The sequence below is a fragment of the Anopheles aquasalis genome, chromosome 3 (assembly GCF_943734665.1).
Source record: "Anopheles aquasalis chromosome 3, idAnoAquaMG_Q_19, whole genome shotgun sequence".
In the NCBI taxonomy this organism is placed as follows: Eukaryota; Metazoa; Arthropoda; class Insecta; order Diptera; family Culicidae; genus Anopheles; species Anopheles aquasalis.
This window is the reverse complement of record NC_064878.1, coordinates 17,307,064-17,327,500: the sequence shown is the minus strand read 5'-3', so window position 1 is coordinate 17,327,500 and position 20,437 is coordinate 17,307,064. Positions and strand designations below refer to the sequence as shown.

General features: G+C 47.7%; 1 protein-coding gene and 1 non-coding gene across 9 annotated transcripts in view; both read right to left on the bottom strand.

The window, feature by feature from the left end:
- Positions 1-20,437, bottom strand: part of LOC126577976 (dnaJ homolog subfamily B member 6-B) — a 64,316-nt gene that overhangs the window by 4,826 nt on the left and 39,053 nt on the right. Inside the window, exon 1 of one of the 8 annotated variants that reach the window (XM_050240094.1) lies at positions 14,073-14,105. The exons of 5 other annotated variants lie outside the window; for them this stretch is intronic. The gene's annotated coding sequence lies outside the window, so the exon portion shown is untranslated. Of the gene's footprint in view, positions 1-1,463; positions 1,797-2,127; positions 2,206-14,072; positions 14,106-20,437 lie in introns of those variants that run through there. 2 more of the 8 variants (XM_050240093.1, XM_050240092.1) reach the window with 2 other exon arrangements.
- On the bottom strand, positions 13,547-13,718 carry LOC126579367 (U4atac minor spliceosomal RNA). The gene has a single exon (XR_007608436.1). It is a non-coding gene; the product is annotated as a U4atac minor spliceosomal RNA (small nuclear RNA).

Genomic DNA, 20,437 nt, shown 5'->3' with positions numbered 1-20,437 from the left:
GGGGGATTAGCCAATTATTGATCTTCGATACTCGCCCTCTCTCTCTCTGTCTCTCTCTTCGGCATCATCACCGCTTCAATTCCACGATCGGACCCGGCGATGAGTCACAACCCACCACTGGACGGTACGGCATTTGTCATAATCTTCGCGAGCGTGCGCGCTCCTTGGTAAAAACCTGAAATAATTCCCCCGACCAAAAACAGAATCTCCCGCGATCATTAGGCGATTTTGGAGGTGGAACACAGTGACAAACCACCACAAGGTCCACACCAGCATCTCATCGTCATCGATCGCACCCCGGCATCCACTATTACCACTGCTACTACTACTACTACTACACCATTTCTCTGTTTTTGGCAAACGAAATCGGAACCACGGAAGGATGGGTTTATCCGTCCCTCGGTATCCCATCCGCCCTCCGCATGATCCCACGCGATCAGCACACCTTCAGTCGTGCTCTTCCGTGTCTTTTTAGTGCAATGCCCCTTCTTCTTTAGCGTCGCAAGAAACGTGGGTCTACTAGATGGCACCCGCCGCACAGCTCCCACATATACGGGGGATCAGATGTCGCATATTAGGTTAATGTGGGTGCCGGGGAAGAGGAAGAGGACGCGATCTCTGTATTAATGATCTTTTTGGGGTCGCGTGTGCTCCGTTTTCAAGATCACTGCCATCAACGCCTGGAACATCAGCAAGAGCGAGTAGCAATCGCAGAGTCTGTGGCACGTGCGGTGTATCTCTGAAGCAAGAGCACAACGTGGAGAAGTGGAGAGTAAAGATGAGCCATCATTATGCGACGATCATCAACACCATTTGTGACACGTGGCCGCAGCACTCTGCAAGCGTTGTTTGGATGCAGTTTCTCTTTCGTCATCCGAAAACAGGTTCGATAGCAATCCCTCCTTCTGTTCCTGCTGGCTCCAGCAGCTCCAGTGGTGATTACAAGCGACCGATTACGATCTCAAAGCGCATGCTCTAGACAACGGCTTCCTCCTAGAGCAGACACAAACGATGCATTCAATCGAGATACTCTCTTCAACTCAACACCAAGAACAGCACACTCTCTCCTTGGTGGTATGGGTTTGCCTTAGCTTCGAACTGTTTTGATAACTTTCTCTGCTTTGCATCGCGAGCCGGATTGAGTCATCACAAACACCTGGAGCTTATTCGAAAAATTTCCTCGATCTTCGTATTCGTATCTTCGTAATCACAGATTTTTTGAGCGTTGGTACTGTTTACACACTCCAAAGTACACCAGTTTGCTTGCACTGATTGAACTGAACGAGAGTACAGCCAAATGATCATGAATGATTAGCACAAACCGACGGCTTTCGAACAAACTTCCGTCGATTTATCAAATACTAACGAAGTATCATTGCCATGAACTGTAGATGAAACTGTAGGCGACTGCCCTTTGTCCCCATAGCAACCAAACACACACCGAGAACTACTAACACACTAACCTTTGATTCAAATGGACACACAATTATCCTGCGGCCATATCAACCACTAAAGAACAAACACTAATCGTTTCCAGATTGCTTCCGAATGTGACCGAGCGACCGAGTGATATTCGATACGTGCAGAGAACTTTTCTTTCTGCTTTGACTCTCCGTTGCGCCAAGAGTGTGCCAAGTTTATGTCCCAGGACACACAAGTTCACCAGTCGGGCGACAAGCGGTGCTCTTATCTTGCACTGGAGGAGGCTAGCGCGGCATTACGCCACCACGACACTCGGCACATGGACGACTGCCGGAGCCGCCGGACACAGCTGCTACTCGCGCGCGCGCGCACACACAGCACACCCACCCCACCGCACAATCTGCTTCTTATCAGCTGACCGTACTGGCAAACGTATATCCCCGCCGCGTGTGTCTGCGTCTCGCGCCGTAAAAGGGTTGAGTGTGCGTGTTTGTTTTGCATTGCGCGACCACCACACACCACGGCCGTGTTGTGGTCGCCCAACTCATGGTACACCGTGGTATCTACACTCCCGGGAGTGACGTTCGCGCCGGTAGATGAGTAAGTAGCACTGTGTGTACTACTGTCGCAAAAAAAAAAAACAACACTTGTGGAGCACTCACACATATTTCATCATCGCCTTGAGAGATTACGACCCAGACCTACTTATTGCAATAGTTGAGTTGCCTCGTCGTCGCCTGATAGTAGCAGCTTGTGGTTTTCGGTGGGAAAAGATCACCTGACCAGATGTGCTGATTTCGAAGGGCCATATGGATAGGAGGAAAATCCCTCGCTACAATCCACACTTCCGGTCCCGAGCGCAGCTACTAGTCTGTGATTCACTACCGGACAACACCACGGCGCAAGCGCATCTGACACAGGGAATGATTGTTGTTCTTCCGAACGGCTGCATGAGACAAGCACCCGCGGGACGTAAGCATTGCGCGCTGAGTCACAACCACGTGCTAGAGATGCCCTCGTCACCGTTGCCGTCGTCGCGTACTTGATCATCGTGTCCGATCCAGTCCGGTCTTGACAGCATCGTGCAAAGGTCGCTCCACTCTCAGTTGCAGTGTTCGCAGGAGTTTCATCTTAAATCGGATGATAAGGCAGACGTCGGACCGGTGGAGGCAACTGGGACTGCATTTTTAACTTAGTCTTAGTCCTATAACTGAGTTATACTTATAACAGCCTGATTGAAAATTGTGAGAACTTTTGCTCAAATCGTAATCTAATTTTTTATCAATTATTTTGCTTAGTTTTTGCTCTCCTGCTGTTTAATTATTAAATGATCCTTGTATAGCCATGAGCAAACAAGAAGAATAAATCAAATTAAATTAAAATAACTTTAGCACACTTAAGCTAAATTCGCAATCGCTCATAGAAAGGTCAACGTCTTGTTGACGAAAGTTCTCGTAGTTATCACTGTCTTGTTGAAATTAGGCAAGATGCAAGAGCATTTTTTGATCTTACCGTCATCACACTTTGCTGGCTAATGCAAGTTAAGGAAGAACGCGAAATATAAAGACCGTCACTCGCCATTTGATATCCTCTGCGCTACAGCATTATTGCCAGAAAAGACAGATTTTCTCAACAAAAAAGCGCACGACATGTGTACGCGAATCCATACCGCCCGAGGCAAGAAAGTTTCCGATGATCCAAAGCAGAGAGAGAGATACAGCGCGGTAACGCGCTCTACGTTCACAAGGCTTGCAATCCCTACAACACGCGTTTTCATACCAAGGAAATCTCCGGATAGAGCTTCCCCACGCCTCCTATCACCCCTGCACGACATCATATATTGAGGAGGGCTCAAGCTAGACAAACGCAACGCGCAAAAGGGGCCAGTAGGCGACGACAAGCAAGCGGCAAATGAGAGTTCAAATGTCACTGACGAGATCCAGGGAGGCGGCGGTTTGTGCAAATCAGTACGCGCGCGCTTTATTCACACGCCACACAAGCCTTTCCGTCCACGAAATGCATTGCGGAAAGCTTTCCTCCTTACTAGGGGGGGGGGGGGGGGGGGGGGCACACAAGCATGTGTTGCTGCTTCATACCTTTCCTTGATGATCATCCATGCCGCGTGTGTACGAGAAAAGCAAATTGCTAAACAGTCGTACGAAACGTTTCGCGCACGCGGTTGCAAACTGCATTATGCTGCAGCACAGCGCATCTATCTGGCGCGCCTGCCTGCTGGCAATTCAGGACGATTTCTATCTGTCTTCACAAAGCGGGGGTTTTTCCTTCCTCGATGGTTCGAGAGACTAGGCACAGGGGCCATAGCATATTTCACCTTAGAACTGCTCTGCACAACCGTTGACGCTCCTGCTGCTCCTTTTAATGGACATACAGGGCTGACCTGGCAGAGCGTTTAGTACACACCATCGGTCAGTGGTTGGTTGAAGAAGGGGATGATGTGAATGGCATTTGCTTTCTTGTGTATCTTGTCTCTGGACCGCTGGCAGCGAGAGGTTTGAAGCTTACTATGCATACACTTTCTATTCTTTGTGGAATGACTCAACTTCATTAACTTAAAAAACTACTGTGTCGTATTCAATGGCGTCTAACATGCTCAAAGCTCCAACTAGTAATGTATCCCAAACAAAACCTCATTTTCATCCTACACATCGAACGAACCTGATCGATTTTGACGTCCAAAATTAAGCCTATATCTCGGTACCTAATATAAAACAATGTAACCGCCTAGCGGAGAACAGCGCCATACGCAATGGTAAAGCCATTTCAATAGCAACAACCCACGAGAGGGTGCATTTAGCATGCACATTACCATTTCGTATGATTTCTTTAATCACTGCCACGCTGTCGTTGTGGGCGCTCGGCTCCAGGAGCCTTTGAACTAACGATGGCATGATGGATGTGGCAGCAGCATTGTAACGCATCAGCATAAAACCAAACAATCACCACCCACCAATCTTCAGCAGCAGCAGCAGCATCAGCAGAAAGTAGCAAACCCTTTTTGTTACAAACAAAGCGTTTTCTTCCTTTCTTTTCTGTTGCCTTCATTCCTTCGATCGTACCCGGAGGTCTTGGGCGGTCTCTCTCTCTCTCCGACTGGCTTCATCTTGGAAGGCCCGCCGCCGCCGCCGCCGCCGCCGTGCCTCTAACCACAGCATTATTTTCATGTTCATTCGGAAATTATTATGATTCGTGCTCCTCAGCCCAGCGTTTCCTTCCCACTGCCGTGTTCTTTTCTGCGTCTTACGTAACGGAATGACGAAAAATGTGAATTTCTTTTCACTCAACCTCAACCTCCCCCACACGCTATGCTGCTATGTTATGCTCTTTGCTGTCGCTTCCTCCTTCGTCTATCACAACGTCGAACTTTAAATTGCAACTTTTGATAAAAGGTGGGACGGTACCACGGTAACCGCCCACCGTTCGACACCTCTTTCTCTATCGAGCGACACATCAGGGTGGAGACCGGAATGGGTTGGGGGGGGGGGGGGGGGGGAATTTTTTCTCCATTTTTCCTGTTACGCACAGAGAGTTATTATGTGACGCGCGTAAGGTCTGCCTGTAGCCGGCAGACTATTGTTTGAACCGCCGGGAGGGTGCTACCGTGAACAAACGACGATTCACTGCAATCATGTTGTTACGGTGGGAAGGGACCCTCCTCCCCACTTCAGAGGCCACTGAAAGTGCTTTCGTCTTTATCCATGGGGCGAGAGTGTGGTCATGGTGATGCTGTTGCTACTGCTTCTGATTCTCCCAAACCTAAGGTGATGTAATAATATTAATTTTAATAAAACAATTCGCAACATAAAACACAAGCTAGCTACAGCATCAAAAACACTTTGCTGAACCGGGTTACGGTGTACAAAAATCAATCACCAACCTACCCCACACACCACCACGCAGGGGGTACCACTTTGGATGTTGACCTTCAGTACTTCCGCCAGGGGCAGTGTGTGTTGTCCAACATCAAGCCCCGGTTTCCGTCTTCTCCGCCCTGAGAAGCTCACGTGAAACCTTCAAGTAATGGTGGTCGGTCTACGCGTTCTAGGGGAAGTGTGGAGGAGGAGGAGGAGGAGGCAACTCGGCGGAACATTTGGCACGTTGGTGGCGCTGGCGTCCGGCGGCTGCTATGAATGTTATGCACGATTAGACGCTTCCTCTCCACCGGATGATGTCTAACCGGTGCGCTTACACACTTTAGCGTTTTCATCACGTACGCTCTCTTCCGGTGAAGTTGTTCTATGCTCTCTGACCATCCGTGTATCGCGCAACACACGAAATGTTCTTTACTTTTTGTTATTGAAACACAACCTTGTAGATTTTATAAAAATCACAAGCTAATGGTGACAATGGCCATTTAGACAAAGGGAAATGTAGTACTAGAAGATCAAGGTGCTATGAAAGTGATTCCCTTGAGTCGATTTTAGCAGATCTCCAATAGTTTCCTTGCTGTTAAAATACAGAAACACGAGACTCCGTTATTCTAATACGAAACGTAACATAATACTAATTAGTATCGTACACACGATCGATTAAATAACGAAGAAGAAGTTATAGACATTGATAATCGCCTTAAATCGCCGTCCAAGAAAATGAATCGATCGAGATGATCGCACAATGGCGATGCGGCGGCTGCACGATACGACGCCTTGCATGCCGATTAAGACATTAGCTTACAATCGATTTAACTATAATACTAGATAGCCTATCATCAGACAGGGGAATAACGCTCAGAGATTCTAAGACCCCCCCTTCCATTGTCCTTCCATTCACCTCGGCCTAATAATACTTTATGAGACGGCGGCCCCATGAGAAACGTTCATGAGATTTCGATCGAAGAAGAGAAGGAATCGGGGTTCCACCACACCATAATTCTTCTTCTCGATATACTCTCGTCGTTACCGCCGCCGGCCGGCTACCAGCGGTCCGCACTGTCGAACGCACTAATAACCACCTCACGATCTTGACCGAAACCCGGCGCGTCGCTAATCGAAAGAACAACCAGAAGCGATGATGGCTTTCACAATTTAGTAATAACAATTTCATCTCTTGCTTCCGGCGGCCCGCGATCCGGCCGCGGCTGGGAACAAACCGCGTGTGCCCCGAACAAATCGTTTGTTGCTACATCGCGCGAGAAGACCACGGATCGATAGATCGAACGATCGCGATCGTTCGAAAAGATGAAATTCAATTTTAAACCGCTGCCATCGAAGAGAGGAAAGAAGAGACCTCTGGAAGGCTAGTTAAGCAGATCGTGCAAGAAAAGCGGCCCCTCAGGACAAGATGCGCCCAGAGATGATCGCTGATCGTGCGATTGGGGGTAGCAAAGCAAGACAAGTCGCGACGATTGCAAAACGTACGTGGTGGTGATGAGGGGGATACAGGAGGGACGACGTTGAGATGCCGATAAGATCGCTACGGCCTGACAGCTTCACTAAACCTGCAACAGCGGGCATGGTTGGTTTTCATCGTGGCAAAGTGTAACCGTTCGTTAGATCGATGATGATGAACCGGGAACTATTGTTTACTTAAAGAAGAATTACCCCCGGCCGAAGCACCTCCCTGTTGACGGTGTTTGAAGCTTCACATTCCATTCAATAAACGGAGGAAATAATCAGCGATCGCACAAGGCGCACACATTTTGCCATGTATTGTGGGATCGTCAATTGCGGAACACGTTCTAGCATCAACTCTCGATTGCCAAACGTCCTCGAAAGCACCTCGCTGCTCCTACGCGCACTTGCTGCGTATTTTATTTATTGCGAACGTTTACCATTTTATTGCAAAGACAACTTGCACAAAACGACAGTCATTTTGCCACGAGATAACCTTCGAAAGCCTCAATCCATCGATGGATCGCATGCAGGAACGACGAACGAACACGACTTTTGGTCGATTTTTATTATTTGGCAAACTCCGAAACCTCAAGGCCACCCCAACCGACATCAACCACGCTGCTGTATATGTGGTACAGACCGAGGGTGGCCAACAAACGAACGCACACGATGGTTGGTTCTCGGTTGTCCGAAATGCAATTGAAATGTGATGGATTGCGCGAGGTGCTGTGCTGCTGTTGGTGCGTCCGGCCAGCACACACAACCGGATAATGTTATTCAGGTTGTGTGAGGTCAGCTCAGCCACTTTCACGACCATCCTCCTCCTTCTGCGCTGGTGCTGCTGCTGCGGTTTGCTGCTCGTGCCCACTGGAAAGGGTGAGGGATTTTCACACCTTTTTACGCTCGCATCAACGAGTTTCACACTACATTTTAATGATTATGATTTAATTCCTACATTTATTACACCGAAGGTTGCAGCATTGTCACAATGTGTATTTGTGCGTTGAAAATGAATTTTGCAACGATTGCACCAAACTCGGATCTCAGACCAAACAATCGAAAGCTCCAAACGTCAACGCCTTCATCACTAGATGATCGGTTGGAACCGATGACTCAGTTAGTGTTTTCCATGTAACTGCTAATTGCTATCGAAATGCATTCAAACGCTAGCGATTAATTGAATCCGGTGCACTCCCAAGTCGTTCCCAAGAACTAAGTGATCAATTGCATCGACCCTACAATAAGTCGATCTCGAGACGTAAATCTATCGACAGAAGCGGGAAAAAAACGCTAAAATCACCCGCCTTCATTCATAAGAAATACCTTTACTTGGTTAGCGATAAAACACACCGAGACAGCAGCAGCAACACCGCAGGGAGGCGCAATAAATGTGAAATAAAGAAATGAGGCCGCCCACGGTATGTCCGGCGAAGGAAGCCAGCGATAAGATAACGAAAGTACCATCATCATCTCGCCGCCTCCGCCTCTTTACTAACCGTTCGGCAAAAGCAAACAAATCGCAAATCCGCCCACAAAAGCACCGCTTATCATTCGGGAGTGCTAGGATGGTGGTGTTATGGTCTGGGAAACGACGGCACGGCGCGTACCGTATCCGTTAATTGAAATCCCCAGGATTACCTCGCGTTGGTAGTTAGGGGGAGAGCAGCAGCAGCAGCAGCAGCAGCACCACGCTCTCAATACACCACTGATGGTAAGAAAACTGACTGGCAGCCTGGCGGCGGCTACCGTAAATTCACGAGACCATGCACCATCATCATGATCTCCTGCGATCGAGCGGCCGCACGCTCAACTCATCCCAGTCTCACCTCACCGAGCGTCCTAGAAAACACGCTTGTGGCCTGGCGAATGAATCGTGACTGGTGACGCGTGCCGCGGGAAATAAATAATCGCCGTAGTGTCGTGGCGCAGGGAACGAATTGCGAACTTTTCTTCTCTAGGTTTCCATGCGAATAGCGTGGCATCCATGTTTCACCGATCGGTACACCTTCATTTGTGCAATGTTGATCAGCGCCTTTATAGAGGAATTGACACATTGGACTTCTTTTCAACTCCTTTGCTCTACTGTATTCCTGTAAGCTTTAATCCTCAGTCAGTCTTCAGAATGTTTGATTCGTTGCAATGATACTGCTAAAATGATACAAGAATCGTCAATTTATTAGGACTGCTTCGAGTTTAAGCTGTTCCTCTCGCACTTCGAAAACCATCAAATTCCTCCTCCTCGATTATCGGAAAGGTCACATGGCTCTCAATAGACCCCTTTTACACTCCATTAGATACTTTCAGTGGCAGCAGCAGCAGCAGCACACCGATCGATGCTGCTACCGCACTTTACCGGGACGCAATCCTCCTATCGTGCAGTTGATTGCTTTTCCATCCGCCCTAAAAGGAGAGAGATAGAGGTAGGCACGAGAGCCACCCGATGAAAAGGAACGAAGCTTGCCAGTAGTGCTTCTGGTAGGATTTTCCAAGGCGCGCCTACGACAACAACAGTCTCCCTGCCGCTGAACCGCGAAAGATGGTTGAGAAAGCGACGCGACGACCGAACTTTCCCATGCATTTTTCTTTATATTTCTCGGTTTGGCTTCGCGTACCATCGCTGGCATCCACATACCTCACCCACCACCGTTCGATTTGCCCCTTTTTTTCGTTTGCTTCCGTTGTTTTGCCGCGGTCTGGGAAGAAAGACGCCTGTGGAAGTCCAATGTGCACAAGGGGGCTGGTACTAGTGGAAGACGTCGATCGTGCCGTGAGAGATGCAGAAATAAGGTGTGTCTCGCGTCCAGCGTCCAACGTCCAGCGGCAACGATCGCCATATGCAATGTGGTGGGTGATGCTTGTTGTGAACGATTCGGGACGATAAATCGTTTTCGAAGGCTCATTACGACCGATAGATAGACCCTGTGCGGTGACCAGGCAGCCAGCACACAACACATTGGGATGTCGACTTTCATCGAGATAAACTTCTCCATCGTCAGTTGGGCCAGTTAATTGCCTTCGGTTACCTCGGAACGGCATTGTGGGTTAAGCCCAAGACATTAGCCTGCCTGCCAGTGCGGTGCAGATGGTGGCTGCTTAGGCGATGGTGGCATTAAACATTTTATTGAAAACATTTGCTTTAATGATCCTCCGGTTTAGCTTCCCCGCTTGCGAGCCCTTCAGATGATGCCCTCTCCCCCGATGCGACGTGGGTTCCTTCAATTCTCGTCGTCGTGCTGCAAGAGAAACTCCGCAATCAACATTAATAGAGCATAATTCCATGATTCTAATGCTTTCGCTCGCGAGCTAGAGTAGAGCCGCGAGGGCCACCATACGATGATCATGCTGCTGCTGCTACAAACGACAGCGATTATATGAATCAGCAATGACCTAGATCGGCTGGCCGTTGGGAGGATCATACACACGCCAAACCTTCTCCACCGCACCCATCGCACCGGAGACAGAGTTGAAACAATTGCGCGCGCCCCCACCCGACGTTGCAATTATCGGGCGGCCAACCGGGGCAAGTCGACGGTGACACAGGTGATCAAACCGGGCAACGAAATGGCAAAGACGATCAGTGGCCCTGCCTGCCTGACCACCGGCGGTCAACACCATTTCCGGTGACACTTGCAAGATCAGCGTGTGCGCGCGCAAGGCGCGAGGGTCATAAACACGAAAACGAAGAATGGAATCATTTCTCCTTCCTCGTCTCGAACCCCATTCCGGCGGGTGGTGGGGGTGACAGAGAATTGCTTGTTCAAAGAAGGAACAGAACAATTCATCAGTGACCACCCCCGTCCCTATCGAGCAGCTTTCGCGCCACAAATGGTTCTCAACAATGTGCTTCACGTGGTCTTAGATTGGCATGCTGGTAAGGAATGCAGTTGTCGGTGGTGCCGCTATTATCATGGTCAACCGATGGATGGATCGACCATCAAATGATCAAAGTGGTGGTGGTGCTGACCCACATCGATCGATGAACGGTGACCAAAGGCGCCAAATTCCTATAGGAAGTGGCTACAGATATTGATAGTTTAATGGCCATGTGGGTCTCGCAAACGGCCAGGAATCTTTAGAATCTCGCGAGCGCTAAGATGGTGGACGTTGTTGTGGCCCTTTAGTTCGTGCTCGTACGGCGATTAATTGAAAATCAAACGTCAAACGTCATCGTGAGCTAGACGTTATCATCTCGTCGTGCCTTTGACACTTCGTAGGCCGTAAAGACGCTCAGCTGGGGCTTATCCTAATCACAAACGCGAGTGGCACGCAAAATGGGACACGGTGATGAGAGAGAGGAAAAAAAACGATGACAGCCAGGCGAGAGAGCTTTCACCTTCTACTATACTGGCAGGCGGGGTGATGAGATTGGGTGTAGCATAGATGAAAAATTGGCCGTGAAATTACTAGCAAATAGAGACGTGCGCGGGATGGATCTGTGGCCACAAATATCGCCGCAGAAAAGCCGCCGGAAAGTAAGATGCCCCCTCGCCTGTTGATGGAGATGTTCGGCAAGCCGCTGATGATGAGTGCGCGGTATCGAGCGAAGAGGAAGGGAGTGCGCAACAGCAAGCTAATCATCATAATTTTGGATTCGCCACCAAGCCAGGCCAGGCCAGTGGTGTGCGAACTTCCCCCTTGATCCGGTACTGGTGCTGCTGGTGGCTGGGAAAAAAGCCCCCGGTCCGGGATCGTGGCATAAAGCTATGCTTCATTACTCTTGCCCCACAGCACACAACACAACACTCCACCCCTTAGCAGTCATGCCAGACCGGCCGCACACACGCGGGTCATTCGGGCTAATGGTACAAAAGATGCAAAGCCAGGGAGGGCCACAACGGAGAGAGAGACGAGTTCTTCTTTTATGCTACGCGTACGATCACCATTAGGCGCTGCTCTCTCATCAACAATGAATTGTTTAACATAATTTAATTCAAATCATATTTGAGTTTACGCACTATTTACCGCGACATACTTATTGTGATGCAAAAAATTAACGGAAAAGCATAAAAAATCAGAACGAAAACGAGTTTTCGCTACAACATCTGACAAAACTAATCAAGCAAGAATTGACAAAGGGATTCATTTGTCAAGAAACATATCTAAAGTTAAGTTAGTTATTAATTTCTTCAGAGTTGAATCATTCAACTAAACTAATGTCAGGCATCACCAGACGATAAGCTTTTGCCAAACAAACCAAATCATCCTGCGATGAGAAGAGGTTCAGCGTGACAAACGCCACATCTTGCAGCAAGCAACACGCCAGACACGACAAACTTTCTTCCCCATCATAGTTTATTGCCACATTGCCATAGATAGAGTACATATTATCATCACGCTTTCGTGCTCTTCGCATTTCTTCGTGCTGAGAGATACACAAGCAGAGCATACCGAGAGAGGAAGATTCAATTATGATCAATAACATATGGCTGTCGATGGTCGTGAATGAAGGTTAATTATTTCACCAATGACGAGTCCATAGCGGAGATCCAGGATGGCTTTATTGGGCACAGAATGCCAGATCCTTAGATCAGCGCGCTGAGCGGAACATTAACGGAAAACTAATAAAAACATGTTCTCAAATTAATTTCCCTCATGTTTTTTTTTTGTACAGACGATGTAGTAGATGCTCATTCCAAGCCGGAGTTTTTCAATTAAACTCGTTCTCATGAGAGAGAGAAAGATAGATAGATAGATGCCATCACACCGCGGAAATACGCTGCAGCGCTCAAAACATGACCCAATAACTGACTGAACTAGAGAGACGCAGAGACCCCGCCGCCACGAAGCTTGGCAGCAGCCCTCTCCTCATCATAGGCCCCGACAGAGAGCAATAAGCGGGTTTTCTCATTGCAAGTAAATTGCATTCAATCTCATCGTTCATCTTCATCATTGCCGCCTTTTGCCGAGGAGGAGGCTCGTTTCGCTCGCGTGCCATGCCTCTACCAGTAGCCAGGCCAGGCCAGGAAGCACACAAATGACGGGGAAGTGGTAAAGGGGAAAAGCAAAAAAACAAGAAGAAAAACTCATCTCCCAGTGAGGAAACTGAGCAGGAACAGAAGCAACAACAAACGCAAAAAAAATAGCAAGGTCACCCCTCTCTCTGTGATCGCGGAAAGGAAAATGAAAAAGGGAAAACGCATTGCGGTATAGACGTAGAGAGAGAAAGAGGGAGAGAGAGAGAGGGAAATACCATAGGCAGAGAGCATAATCGAACGAGGTAGAAAAGGTGCGTGCAACTACCGGCAACACGGTCAGCAAAAGCAACGCATCTCTCACGAACAAAAGGGAATCATCATCCATCGGTCATTAAAGGGGCACGTGGTGCGAGCTGGCCAGTGGCGTGCGAAAATGCGGTCCAACCAATAGTACACCTGGTCAATTCTTCCGCACACCTTGGAGTCACTATAGTAGGTGAATGAGTTAGTTGCGAAAACATATTGTTCAAACCCTCTCTTATTACCGCATTCTAGTAAACAGCCATTTTATGCTTCGCAAAACATACATCAAAATATTTTGATTACCTAACACATACAGCCCCATTCACAAACATGGCGTGTGTGATTAATGTTTGAACTAACTTGCAAAACACATAAATAGTTTCGAGTGCATCGTATGCGCCACAAACAATTGGGTGTTTGGACAAAGCAGCACGCACCAACCCAACAGCTGACCACACCACTCGGTTCTCCGGTCAAAGGCCATTGCAAAGATAGTGTTGTTGCAATGTGTTGTTGTTTGATCATCGCTGGCGCATCCCTTGTAAAGTAAAGGGACGCTTCAAAAATTCCGACCGCACAAACCAGCTGTTCGAAAGCGATCCGGCGGACGGGGGGTTCAAGGAACGGCACATCCGAAGATGCGCGCGTCCTTTCGTAATGGGTTTGTCAGCATCAATGCCCTCACTATACGTTCACTGGACATTCTGCTCCCCAAGACAAGGAAGGAAGAGCGTCGCCGAAGCGCACCGAAATCATCCCGCCGCAACGGGTTGTTCTAGCGATGCATATCGCGGGAAACGTTTGAAAGGGAAACGGAGAGAGAGAGAGCGCGCGCGCTGTGGCTTGGTTTTTCTCATTGAGAGAGAACGCTCTCAACGCGTTTGCGGTGCTACATGTGTGACTGTGCATTACCTGGGAGAGAATTGGGCTTTTTTTGGCATTCCTTACCCATTCTTGAATTTCAACCAATAGCTTGCTCGCGTGAGGATATATGGATTGGAAATGTTAATTTTGAACTTTAAAATGGCAATAAATTGGATTTCATTTCATTTTGAATTAATATAATAATTCATTCGCTTACCAGTCAGTCGAATGTGTACGATCTGATAAATTTCAAAGCGTGTTCTGGTGTTAAATTACCTGGGAAAGAAAGAATAAAATGAACATGAATTAAAAAGTCTAATTTTTAATTTAGTTCTATCTATTTAAAAGGCAACTTTAATTATAAAACAGATATTTTAATAGACATATTCATCTGGTATTACAGTTGTTGACAAGTTTAAACTTTACTTGACCATACGTTTCGTGCGTGCGTTTATTTTTAGGCCCTAGTTTTACTAGAAAATATCGCCGCTTTCCCACTAAATACTAGCAGTTTACTGAAGCCTGAAGTCGGAAGACAAAACAGTTAATTTAAGTCTTGAAAATCGATGATTTATATCCGTTGTGATTATCAAAAGATTAGAAGGGATTAAATGATGTTAAACACTTAATTCACATAGAATACAGATATAAACTAAACTAAATGAATTTCCCTTGAACTTCCCAAACCGCCAATCCTAAGCTTTTCTTCCTAAAGAAACCAGATCGGTCCAAGATACGCTCCTTCGCTTATATGACAATTGGACAAATCCGCAGGAAGTCATATTTTTGCGATAAATGGTTCGATGATACAAAATTCATATTTCACGTAGCAAATTTGTACCAAACAGATTGCCTTTACTGTACCAAACATGGAACTTGTTGAAATAATGAACAGAGAACCATGGCTTTACTGATAAAGCTGTCATGACCAGATGGAAACATCGAACTTTCTTCTTCTACTGTTTTGCTGCTCGAAGGCAATAAACACCTTCCGGGCATCACATCACATCACGAGCAGATTTTTGCTAAATGCAACCTTCATAAATAAAGCTCATAAATAGCAAGCATAACACATGTCAAGCGACTCCGGATGGCAGCCACCGGAGGCAGAGCAAAGACAAATCTGCCCGTTAGCTAGCGTCGACGTCTTAGGAGCGGGAGGACGTCGTAAAATAATGATGTGCAGATTTCGCGCGACGGCCACGGTCACACACCAAGCACGATCCACGGTGATCATCATCACATACACATATTTTCCTCCCATCCCGGGGTGGCAAGGAAAACCCCCCAGGAGGGGGCTGTGGGACTAAATTAAAATGTGATTAAATCTTAATAGCCAGTTATGCTGCTTCATCACTCAAGCATCCCACACCACATTGTGGTGTTGCTGCGCTGTCTCGCCATCTGTTTTCGGTTTTTCCTTCTTCATCGATCCACCTATGGGACCCCGGTTGGTCCCGTTGGTTGCGCGAAAAGCTTGGGAAATTGTGCCTCACACAAGATGCGCGAAACGAAAGGAACGGATGAAAATCGGTGGCAAACATAAATGACATTCTGCTACTTGCCCCCGGGCCATCACATCACAACAAAACCAGATCGTGACAGAGAATTGCCCATCGGTGTGACATGCCCCGCCACTCTTTTGATCCCTCTCTCTTCTTCCCTTCTTTCCTTTTCCATGATACCCATTTTGCTTCTTGGTGTCTCATTAAAACCCCTTTTCCACACCACATCTCTTCGCCCTTTCCTTGGATCTTTTCTTTGACTTTCCGAGGTTTTAAAGCTAGGATGAGCAGGAAGCTGCCAGTGCTGGCTGATCAACACTCCCCGGTGGTGCCTGAAGCTGAAGGCACATTGTCTCTCTCCGTTTCTGCTTGATTGATTGGGGAGCTTTCCTTCGAGTAGAAAAAAAAACCCTTCGATGCGAAAAAGGGCGCAATTTTGTCCAACACAATTTTCAATAACGAACCAATTAACGAACATAAAGCACCGTAAATGGCGACGTCAAACCAAATTAAAGCTAATTAGCTATCGAGTTTTCTTCCTTAGACACTTAGTGCGCGATGAAAAACCCATAAAAAGAGGAATAGAAACACCCGAGAAAGGGCTACCACGTCGCTTCGAAGGGTTAAAAGCTAGAGCCCTTGTTGGATAGCGCCGTCGGCAGAATGCTTGCCGCTCTATCGCCGCTTAATTGGCTCACACCGATGCTCCGTTAAATGCAGACATCGGATTTCCAATGGGGAAGAGCACTGGTGACAAGGGCCGCACGGCCACTGGTATGGGCGCTTCCTAAGACCTTCTTCTCCTTCTTCTTCTGCTGCTCACCTCAAGCGCCCTCTTTTGGAGCGCGCGCAGCTCGCGTGCAATGCGCCACCAACGAAGCAGGAACCTAGAGGAACCAGCCATACAGCAGCAGCCGAGACAGACTGAGCGGCACCATCAACCGGCGGCTACGGAGCACAAGTCACACACGCTGTGATTGATGTGCATAAATCGCAAATAGCCAGGCCAGTGTGCTGGCGCTGGAGGAAAGGCATCGGAAAGGTGTAAAATGTTATCACCTTCATTAGCGAGTCAGGGGGCTTTGATGGCGTGCATCCTATCCTCTCGCGTGTTTTGTGTCTTTTCCAAAGATGTCAAAGCAGTTCAGATGCAGCCGGCGCGGATACCGTTACAGAAGGGTGGCATGTTAGCACCCTAGCAGGGAATCAGGGATCTTCGGGCAATGAATGATCAGGTAAGGCAAGGCTGGCTGCCAATAATCATCACTCGCGGTAGCCGTAGTGACACAGATGGATGGCTTTTTCTTTCCATTTTTTTACACCTTTCTTTGGCTTGTCGTACGCTGGGAACAGTTTGAAGGCGTCACACTTTCACCTATTTCATGATGGTGATACGTTGATGTTGAAGCGTTCAGCGGAGATGTTCATCTATGTCAGATAAAGTGAAGCCGTCAGGTAGTAAGTTTTTGATATAGTTGAACTCTTTTGTAAGACTGGAAAATTCTCTTCTTTTCATAATTCAACTCACGCCTTTGCAAAGATCGCTTCCAGCTAAACGGAAGTATCGCGCCATTCTGTTTATCTTTTAAAAGAATATCACCCTGACTGTGTCTCAGAAAGGGACACTTTTTGGCGTAGCGTTAAGTGTTCTTAAGCGGTTTTAGGTTTCCGCAGACACCAGAAACCAAACCATCATATTCTCCTTCTGTGTAAACTTCACTCGGCGTCACCGAACTCGATTCCAATGTCAATGAAAGCGAAATCGCCCGGTGGCTTTGCGTCTCAAACGTGTCTATTCGACCCTGCATCTCATTAGCATTTTCAGGTCTGGTGGCCAGGTCAGCGTTGCCCCCCCTTTCACGGTGCTTATAGCGGTCGAAAAATCGACAGAAGCGTAACTTATCTTCGCTCTTAAGTAAACTATTAATAACCGCCGTTGTCGGTGACCGTTTGCGGACCATCACCACCAACCAGCAGCGACGGGAAGGTCCTCTTAGCCGCGCACTTCAACTATCTCGGAGCGTCTTTAAAAAAAAAACCGTTTTTCTTTTTCAAGACGACGACTCACGGCAACTGAAGGAGGGTTAGTTAAGCAGTTGAATTTACGAAATTTAATACACACAATCACCGCGTGGCGAGTGGCGACATGGGGATCGCGCCAAGCGTCGGCGAGCGAACGGCAAAGAATGCGTGTTGAGGTGTCTGTTTCGGAAGGGTTGGCTGGTGGTGGTGCTGAGTATCCAATTCGAGATGCGAGAAGCGAAATTGTAACGCAATACCGTTGGCCAGTGGCAGCCGGAGTATGGCTGTGATGGTGAGGCAATTTCTCGATTGACCTTCAACCGAAAATCGGAAGACGCTAGTGGCTACTTAGCGCTGGTGTTGTTATAGACGAGACGTCGGTTGCGTCCAAAGGTCTGCCGGTTTCGTTTTATGTAACCATCTTGAAGGCGCTAGTTAGACCGCTAGTTATGTTTAAAGGGAGACCTAGTTTGAAAGGAGATTAATATCAACCGCAAGGGAATTAAAATTGAAAACACTAAAACTGAAACTGAAACATAATGGTTTATCGTACTCATATCTAGTACATGACACAAACCAATCTTCTAATAGACTGTAAAATTCTACACATCTCGTAAGGAGTGAAGCACCAGCTGTTCCGAGCATCTAGCAACTTACAATCGACTCCACTTGGTGAGCGTATAGATCAAACTAGAGCTATCTTAACGAGCCGCTTGTATTTAATGCCACTTGAGCCTCGCGTGAACACTTTTTCGAGCATTAGCAGCGTCTTGTTCGAATTATCTGCCTAAGCAAGTAAACTAACAAGATAAATCATTAGCCGATAGCGACAGATTTGGAAAGACGTTAAACTTAATCCGCCAAGTAAATATTACCACACAGATACTAAGCTTTGATTAGTGATCTTTGTTTATCCGCTGGTGATTAGATTTCGTCCCAGCAGCATCTCTCGCGGCTTATACAAAGCATTATTAACTTTACCGTTAATCTCTGGTGCCGCAGTTTTCGGCAGAAGTTCCTTCGTGTCTTCTATGCAAAACAGGGAGCGCGGTTGCTTCCAATGACCCCGATTGGTGGAGCGCTGAAGAAGAAATAATATTTGCTTTCATTTCCTGTCTTGTTCGGATCCGCGCCAAATTCGCCGCCTCTTTTGCAGCGTGAACGTGGCCAGCCGGAGAGTTCATGGGAGGAGGACCGAACCGAACCGAACCGAACCGGACCGGACCGTGGCCTCCCAATGATCGGCAATGATACGGTGGAATTAAACACATCTCCAGTGATACGATACTTTCACCTCGATAGCGTGTCTCGAACTCGAACCACTCCCGAAACGTATTGGAGAATGAAAAAGAAAAGAAAAGCAAAAAACAAACCGAGCGAAACCCTTAACAAAACCGGGACCGGGATTGACGTTGTCCCTCTGCGAAAGCCCCCCCGGGGCTATTGTCGGTCACAAGGCACAAGGCGACGGCCGGCATGTGTTCCTGAGCCGTCCAATCCGACCGAAGGAAATAGGCGATGCGAGTGCGAAAGCGAAAGGATCACCATAATCAATCGCATAAATTTTGCATTCCACCGAAGAAGGAAAGCATTCTCGGGGAGAGCTGACAGACGACGGGGACGCGCGCGTACCATGCGTTTCACTGCTGGCCAGCATTTATCCAGCATCCATTGCCATCAAGGGATCGTGGGGTCGTCGCACGTTGACGGGAATGCGGGACTCCGGGGGCCCGTATTATGGTTCTCCCTTGGACCAAGAGATATCGACGCGCCAGCGGGAGACCCCTACCCGTCTTCTGCTTGATAATCCCACATCAACCTTCATTCCCGACGGACTGAGGAAGGTCAAAGCCACTAATCTGACAGGAACTCTTCGATGGAATGTTGCCAAAATCACAGAGCGTGAGCTGATTTCATTAGAGGGTTTTGAACATTCACTCTAACGATGGAAGAGAAAGCGAGGACGCGGTTAAGATTAGGCGAAAAGTTCCAGTACCGGGTTCTTCAACATTTCGTCAGATCGTTGAAACATTACGGTGCTATCCAACTTGCCTACTCTGTAGTAAAGAACGCCGAAGATCATCTTTAAGGCGAAAGTTTTCACACTACAAACGCCATAACGCCATTATCGTCAGTACTTTGTAGGCAGCGAATGCATTTTATGGTAAGTGTACCTGCAGCAACATAACCGAGACACCGTTAGCCTTGGTAGGATTTTTTTAGTCCTCCACAGAAGACACTGTCGGCGGCGGGTACCTCCCTGGAACGTGACAACAACAAGAACCATCACACTGACACACCACCGGTGGTTGACCTTAATTACTATCCATAAGGGGGCATCGTAACATCGTAACGATATACGTGTGGGCCTGAGCTCACCTTCGCAAATGAGGCGTTTGGACAAGACATAAAAAAAAGTTCTTCGTAGATAAGGAAAAATGGAATACTGCACTGGTGGTCAACGGTGAAGAAATAATTAGGAGAAAGAAAAGTTACGAGTCAAGGTGCTCTTTCTTTCTCTTTATCTTTCCCTTTGGTTGTTTGACACGGACACATACTATGACTTTTTGTTACTTTTTATTGCTCGATGTGCGGCAATGCAAAGGCAAAAGAGCTTTGGAGAGATGTTCCCGGTGAACATGAAACATCCCACCATCATCATTCTTTCACCATGCAAACGCCATTCTAAGGAGAAGAAACCCGATAAACCATCATCAACCACTGTCAGCAGCACTGGACGTGGACTTTCTGAACCAAGCAGCCATCAGAAAACCATTAGCAGCGTTAGGTTGTTTGTCAGTGCACCAAACAACGCTTAGTATCCTAAACGTGGATGATGCTGGTAATAGACACCGCCATGAACGCCTACCGGAACACGCCGGCCCCGTTAGATCGTTCGCAAAGTTCGCAGGACCACATTCCCACCACACAGGACCAGCTATCCTACATCAGAGATTTTATGTATTTCTACTTTTCCCACGCATTCAATGTTTCCATTTGCTGCAGCATCGGATCGAGAAGATGCTGGTGGTCGAGTGGTTATTGGCGCTACACA